The sequence below is a fragment of the Balearica regulorum genome, chromosome 7 (assembly GCF_011004875.1).
Source record: "Balearica regulorum gibbericeps isolate bBalReg1 chromosome 7, bBalReg1.pri, whole genome shotgun sequence".
Classification (NCBI taxonomy): domain Eukaryota; kingdom Metazoa; phylum Chordata; class Aves; order Gruiformes; family Gruidae; genus Balearica; species Balearica regulorum.
This window is the reverse complement of record NC_046190.1, coordinates 6,297,326-6,305,274: the sequence shown is the minus strand read 5'-3', so window position 1 is coordinate 6,305,274 and position 7,949 is coordinate 6,297,326. Positions and strand designations below refer to the sequence as shown.

The 7,949-nt window shown below is 41.4% G+C and overlaps 1 long non-coding RNA gene across 1 annotated transcript in view; it reads left to right on the top strand.

The window, feature by feature from the left end:
* Positions 1 to 7,275: 7,275 nt before the first annotated feature.
* LOC142602548 (uncharacterized) overlaps positions 7,276 to 7,949 on the top strand; it is a 50,263-nt gene continuing 49,589 nt past the window's right edge. The window contains exon 1 of the long non-coding RNA XR_012836288.1: positions 7,276 to 7,368. This is a non-coding gene — a long non-coding RNA (uncharacterized LOC142602548). The remainder of the gene's footprint in view (positions 7,369 to 7,949) is intronic.

Below are 7,949 nucleotides of genomic sequence, written 5' to 3'. Positions count from 1 at the left end.
ATCCGATGTCTTACAAATCTGTCTGAATTTAAGAAATCATCCTGTGTTTAAATGAACAAGCATTGCTATGTGTTTTAAACTAACTTTCAAGATCCTTTGAAGCAGGTGTGAGGGTTTCATTACTGAAAATTCCTTCCCTGTGTGATACACCTTCTCTACAAATACAATATCTTACAATGTGGCCAGTTTCATCCTACGGATTTTCATAACTCTTTAGCTCTGGGCTACTGTGAGTGTTACTATCTCTTGAGCCAGTCACATATTTCTCAGTATTTTATCCAAGCTGGCTATCTGATATTGTCACTGGTCTGAAGGGTTCTGTCGTTAGCCCTGAGTTATTTTCTGTCTGTGTGCTTCCAGTCTCATTACTAAACTCATCTTGCTTTCTGGAAGTGACAGCAAGTATATTGTTCTGCTGATGCTCGTTTATCTCTCTAAAAATGTTTGTTCCGTACCTAACCCAAGGAATGTACAAATAGGTGTTTTACTGCAGAGCAAATATTTAGCAAACGCGTTGATTTGTGGGTATGATAGGAACACATGATTTTCCTGAAATACATATTCAGAGAACAGAATAGCAATACCTCCGTTGCCTGAGAGAAATCACTGCATCAGCTTAGTGGTTATGATGAGAGTGAGCTCTCTGTGGCAAGGGAGCTACATCCTATCCCAGATTTCTAGTCTGAAACTACCAGCACATCAGGGCCCTAGGGCATCTTGTTGCCTCTGTAATGGCTCATACCAGCTCCCTACACAATCTCCAGAACAGCAAAGATGAGAGGAGAGAGGATGAGAAATAGGACGGGAGGAATGAAGTGCAGAAAAGGTAGGTGTGGATAAGGAACAACATGCACTTGGGCGTTCTTTGCTGGTAAAATTGCTCTGAAGCAGCTGCTATAACTTAGCACAATGCTGAGCAGCCCTAAAGCAGCTCCAAATCTAAGTTGTTCCCCAGGTTCAGCAGTGTTCTGGATATTCTGTCGTATATGTACAGCTCAGAGCGTTTAAGAAGCAACAAATTCTGTCTCTTTCCTCGTCTCTGAAGGTACCAACCTATCTCTTGAGTAATGCGGTGAGAGATATGCATGATGAAGAGTTGTACTCTGTAACCATTCAAACGGGCCCTCACATTTGATGCCAGTGCCGGCAATAGATGCCCAGAGCTGCCAGAAGGATCACAGGTCAGCAGGGGAACACCTGAAGTGCAGCACAAAGAAATTCCAGCCACTCCAGCCAGTAACTCAGCTTTATCGGGGCCCAACTCAAGTGCCTCTGGGCAAACTCACGTAGCATGAGTGGGAATAAACAAGGAGGTAGGGATGTGCACATGCCTGCAGGGCTATGATCTCATTGGTATCATGGAGACGTGGTGGGATGGCTTCTATGACTGGAGTGTTGGAATGGAAGGATACAGGCTCTTTAGTAAGGACAGGCAGGACTTGGGGGTGTTGGTGGAGGAGAAGCTCAATGTGACCCAGCAATGTGCATTTGCATCCTAGAAAGATGACTGTGTCCTGGGCTGCATCCAAAGCAGCGTGACCAGCAGGTCGAGGGAGGGGATTCTGCCCCTCTACTCTGCTCTCCTGAGACCCCACCTGGAGTACTGCATCCAGCTCTGGGGGCCCCAGTACAAGACAGACATGGAGCTGTTGGAGTGAGTCCAGAGGAGGCCATGAAGATGATCTGAGGGCTGGAGCACCTCTCCTATGGAGACAGGCTGAGAGTTGGGCTTGTTCAGCCTGGAGGAGAGAAGGCTCTGGGGAGATCTAATTGTGGCTTTCCAGTACCTAAAGGAGCTTACAAGAAAGCTGGAGAGGGACTGTTTACAAGGGCATGGAGTGACAGGACAAGGGAGAATGGCCTTAAGCTGAAGGAGAGGAGATTTAGATGAGATGTTAAGAAGAAATCCTTCCCTGTGAGGGTGGTGAGGCACTGGCACAGGTTGCCCAGAGAAGCTGTGGATGCCCCATCCCTGGAAGTGTTCAAGGCCAGGTTGGATGGGGTTTTGGGCAACCCGGTCTAGTGAGGGTGTCCCTGCCTATGGCAGGGGGTTGGAACTAGATGGGATTTAATCATAAAATTATAGAATGGTTTGTGTTGGAAGGGACCTCAAAGACCATCTAGTTCCAACCCCCCTGCCACGGGCAGGGACAAGGTCCCTTCCAACTTTAAGGTCCCTCCCAACTCATTCTGTGATTCTATGATTTTCAAAACATATTTATCCTCAAATGTCCTGTGCTGAAAGTTATGTTCCATTCAAAGAATCTTCTTATCCCATCACATTCCTTTTTGAATAATATGAGGCTGGTCACCATTCCTGAACCAAATTCCCTCCATTGTTCTCTGTCTTTGCACTCAAGGTTGCGATCCCACGTATATGTCTAACTGTATGCCAAGATCCAAGACCTTCTCACAGTGATCTTCTGCAAACCCTGTCCTATGGACAGAATGCCGCGACATAGCAGGCTTCCATAGGTTTGTCCAAACAGTGAGTGCTCTCCTCTGCATCTGCCTGATTCAACTGACCTCATGGAGTTACTCCTGTTTGTTTCTATCAGGATCAACACTTGCCCCTGTGGTTTCATCATTGAGTTTAAACTCAGTCAATGGATGACAATTAGAAAGCAATCATGGTAATAGAAGAAATTGTTCCACTCTCAAGAATAAAATGAAAAACTAGATAATCAAGTGTCTGTACAAATCTGGGCTGGTAATATCAAGTAGGGAACACTGTTCATGTAGGCTTGCAAAAAGTTACTCTGACATGAATTGAAACAGGAATTTTAACAGGTCTTCCCATAGAAAGTAGGATTTTAATTTCAGAAGTAATCAAATCTGAATTGTTTTGACACTGACCTAAAAAAACAAACTGGAAAGAGTAGACGGTCCTACTGGGACTTGGTAACATTTCACAGCAAATGAGGATGTGACTCATGCTGTTCATGAGGGCTGGATCGTGTAACCTGCAAGTCTCAGCTCTCTCAAGTCTCACTCCAGGCTCTCCTTCAGGCATGCACTTCATAACAACGCCAGTGCTGCTGTCTGAGGAGGCAGTTTTTCTTATCTCTGTTCTCTCTCTTCCCTTGTTGTCTACACAGCATCAGCACCGTGGTGCCACTGTGGTGTGCAGGGGAGGGAGGATTGAGGCTGTAAGTATGAACTCTGGTTCATTGTGTTTAACGTGCAAGGCAGTAAGGACAGTTTAGAAGGAAAAAGGAGAAGAACAAGATCATATTTTTGTTTGAAAAGGCGTCTACCTAGTGCCAAGCAATATGAGATTTTCTTTTGTGTTCTTGGCTGCAGGGAATGCCTTGGGAAGCAGAGCGCTCAAGCTTTTAATTTACTTTCCCCTTGACTCTGTACATTGCAGTGGAAGCAGACTGCAGCGCCTCGCTGTTGGTCTATCTTATAATTGTTCTTGTCTGAAGGAATTATACTTTACTGCTAACTGCAATATGCTGCCGCTTTGCTATTATCCTCATGAAGAAATGAGCAGGAAGAAGTTGAAAACAGGCCTCATTTTCATCATGTATAAATCTACCTGCACCCTTCATGCAGTACATTAATTAATTGAACTCTTACCTTGCTGCCCATGAGTAAGCAATTTCCTTGTTTGTTTTGCAATGAAAAGAAAGGACATGGAGAAATATAGGACTAACTTACTGTTGTGCACAGTGGCAGAAAATGGCCAGCTTCTATCCACAGAAAATACAAACGCTTCTTTATATCCCCAGTGCAAAATACTCATCCTGTAGCACACTTGCAATGAAGTGTGCCAACAGGAGCAGCTGTTTCTTCTGTCTGTCTATGACTGCTTTACTATCATAACTACTTAAATGCTTTTCAGTCACTGAAAGAGCTCTGGAGGCTGATCAGACAAAATCAGTGCAGAAGGAGTCTCACAAACAGAGATTTTAATCCTATTTTGCTCCATAATATCTAAACCCATATCTTCAGAAATTGTTTTCCAGAGAAAAACCAAAAGCTTCTTATCTTGGAGAGAAGCTTTGGGTTTATGGTGGATGGAATGAAGTTGCCTCAGACCCATGACAGTTGAACCCACACTGGGCTATTGCATATTCAGGTGGTGCTCTGCAAAACTTTGACCTGGGTGAGAAGAGATGAATGTCTTATTTCCTTCATTTCTCTTTCCCTCCATATCTTAGTTTCTAATCAGCTGACCAGTCTGGATTTTGTAGCTTTTGGCTTCCAAACTTTCCAAATTTAGACCTCAACTTCTTTTGCTTTCTGCTATACTTCTACTTCTTCTTTGGGCTTCTAGGCATATGTGTGTGTGTATATATATATGCACACACACATAAAACTGTTCAGGACTGATGGATAAGAGGTAGAGAGGGCTATTAATTCCTCAGGAGAAATACATTCTCTGTCCAATTCACATGCTCCTCTGCTCCTTGGACCTAACACCGTAGCTCACTTGCATGCAGATTTCCAGAACTTGCTTGTGAAAGCCTACATCTCACCTGAACAGGAAAAAGTTGGGAACCATACCATGAAATAAATCATAAATGAGAGTGTTCATATACTGTATGTGCAGGCAGGTTTCAAAGAAGAGCAAATGGGCCTGAGAATACTTCGTATGACAAACAAAGGATGTGTGAAACTTTTCTTCCTTAAAGAAATATCTTTGCGAAAATGATCTAAAAAATTAAAAATTATTGGATTTAGACTCAAGATTTTGGATAGAAATCATGTGCTGTATACAGTACGCTACACAAGCCTAGTCTGGTGCATTTAGATGTCAAAATGTGGTCATCTCAGTTGGTTTTATATACATGTCTGCATTCTAGTATTATATAGTATGCTATGTAATATTTATACGTATATGTATTTATATGTAAACCTTACATGATAACATACGTATGTATAAATTTGCTTTTAGACAGTTTAGAGCGAGAGATGAGAAATAAAGCCGATACAACACAGAACAGTTGTACGTAGAAAGAGGAGTCACCTGTAAATAAACAGGAGGCTGGGAGACAGCCCCAAGGTTCCAGGCGAATGCTACGGCTTTGCCAGCCAGAAAGTCTTGGGGGGATTCTCGAGCTCTGCATGCGGGATTTGTGTTGCAGTGAGACTCGGAGCTTTCGGAGCCAGGAAGATGAAACAAAAGCTGTGCTGGCAGAGCGGAAAACAGACAGTGTTTCAATGGTAAATCAGATTTGGGTCCTTGGAGTAAGCGAAAATGATAATTAGCAAGGGTCACTGTATTTATTCTGTTAGAGTGATATTTATGGGAGTCTCTCAGAATATTCTGAATTTGAACCATTCCCTGAGATGTTTAGCCTTAAAATGAAAGAAAAAACGGTTTATCATGAAATATAGACTTCTGTGCTGAATGTGATCCAGGATTCTACTGATAGTGTCAGACTGGTAAGCACCTCCTGTTCGCTGCTGATTTTATAGCGTTTGTCACACTTAATGCTAGTAAAATGTACCTAGAGAGCCTGTTATCTATGAACCTGTCATCAGCACTTGTTCTGACACCATGCTTGGAAGATGCAATGATAGCAATCATGTAGTCCATCATATTTATGGGACATCTTTGGCACTGAATATTACCTGTAAATTCTGCTATCAGGGGAAAGCACACTGTGCAACGACTAAATAGCAAACAGATCATAAAATGTTAAAATCTTCTAGGGACGGAGCATGGTCACATCGTTCCTGGAGTGCAGGCACATAAAGTAGCTCCCACCTGGAAAACAACAATAACCTTCAACTGGACAGCATACGTGAAAAGGGTTATAGAAAATATCAGTGGGAGCCAACAGCAAGAAAGCTGGGCTGAGCAAGCAACGTTCAGGCAGTCTGGAAAGTGTTGAGTTGAATTTTGTAGTTTCTGTGTGGTGGCACGAAGGGCTAACCTTCTCTGCCAATGAAAACAACTTCTTAGGGATTTAAGTTCAGTTGAGAGAGCGGCTCTCCTAGATCAGACCGTGCCAAGTGCTGGTATGTGAGATTCAGTTTGCATTTTTGTTATGAATAGTTAGTTTCTGTAGAAGTTTTCTGCAGTTAATTACTTTCATGTTTTCTTCATCTCACTTATATTAATTATTTATTGCTGAAAAGCTGTTAATGAAATTATACATTTAATGAACAGCAACAATTAGAGATAGCGATCAAAATCAGAAGATATTTAGGCAGCAAGACTTTTCAGAGTTTGAACCCTGCTTCCTTTGCTTTTTGCTATCATTTTGTTGCATAATTTAATTAACACTGGCTCACTCGCATGCTTCTCCAAAGCACATGAGGAAAGCCAGCTAATGTGAAAGACAGCACAAACAAACGAAGGGAGAAGAAGCCTAGGATCACGGCGCCTAGGCTGGAAGGCATCTCGACTGTCATCCTATTGCATCTGTGCTACTGCGAGGGTAGTGCCTAGCGTCTCTTCAGAAATGCGTCAGGATCCAGCTTAAAATTTGTTAATAAGTTTTTGTGCTGATTTCTTTTGCAGAAGAGAGACTTCTGAAACTTCACCTGGTTCCAATGATTAAAAACTTTGTCGTATTTGGAATAAATTACTCAGTTTACATTCATGGCCAGTTTTTTTCTGTGAAAACAGTCATCTTTTTCATCACCTTCTGATGCATTTTGCCAGCCCATTAGACTATATGGCTCAATGCATGTAGCTCCCATGTATTTAAAGAGGTTTTTTGTTGCCTATCCATGCTTAAATTACCATCTTACACATTTGTTTATTGGTACCACAACATGTACACCTAGCCTAGGTGTATGGTACCTAATCACACACTATTTCCCTCATAGCATTCTGTCACATTAATTGCATGAGAAAGAATAAATTCAGTGGCTTCAGAGAAAATTAAGCATTATCTAATTTTCAAGTGTTTGACTTTGCAAGCCAAATAACTATAAATGAAGTGACTTTTAATATATGTGATTTATTGAAGTTCTTTGTGGTAGCAAAGTAGCTTAGAATAAATATGAGTTGATACCATATTCATTGCGTACCATTACTATGAAATATGGGTATGCATTAGCTATAAAGGTCGAGATATTTTTATTTTCAAATCCATACACTCTGAAGGTGATGATCCAACCTTCTTAATGTGAAAGTATTCATTTTAATGAGTCAAGAATAAGGTGAAAATGGAATCATTACACACATGATCTTGTGACAGCAGTATTCAAAATAACGTCATAGCAATTTGCCTATGCATTATTGCCAAGTTTTGTTACTTTACTGTAGTGTCAAAGTGCTCATTAATTTATCTTCTCTTTGCAGTCTTCTCTCTTGGGCTGATACAACAATCTTGCACTTTGAGGGAAGAAATATGGGTGACTACGTTACATTTTTTAAAGGCAGAGAGTCTTTGCAAGCAACAGGTAAGCACGTTTTTGCTGTGCTCTTGTGGGTGCTGATAGAGGCACGCTTACAGTGTATTGCAGATCTGTCCTGTCGTGGACGTTCTTTAATGATCCAGCTATAAGGTGTATCCATGTTGTCCTCCAAACAAGTTAGCTCTTTTTTATTTCCTTTGCCCCTAAACAGTGCGGAGTTTCATCCAACAGCGCAGGTCCAGTTTCTGAAACTTTAAGGCTGTTATGCAATTTCCTGGTGTCTGTTACTTCTGGCCTCTTGTAATTTGGTTTTATCATCAGATTTGATGAACATGAAAAGTATGGTATTAGTGTGTATTCTCTTAGTTATTTATGAAGGTATTATATAGTTTTGTCCCTTAAAAAAGCAGGTCCTGAAGCATCCTTCTTATGTTTTCAGCTTGAAAATTATGACTGTTTTTTATCTGTGGACTATTAACCTTGGTTGTATATCTTCCATATATTTTATCCAAATTTCTTTTGCAAATGAATCTCACATATCATTTTATACTGCTGTTATTACTCCTGTGTGCCTAGGAGCTCAGACGTTTTAATAAAACATACCTGGACTTGGCCTACTTCTTTCT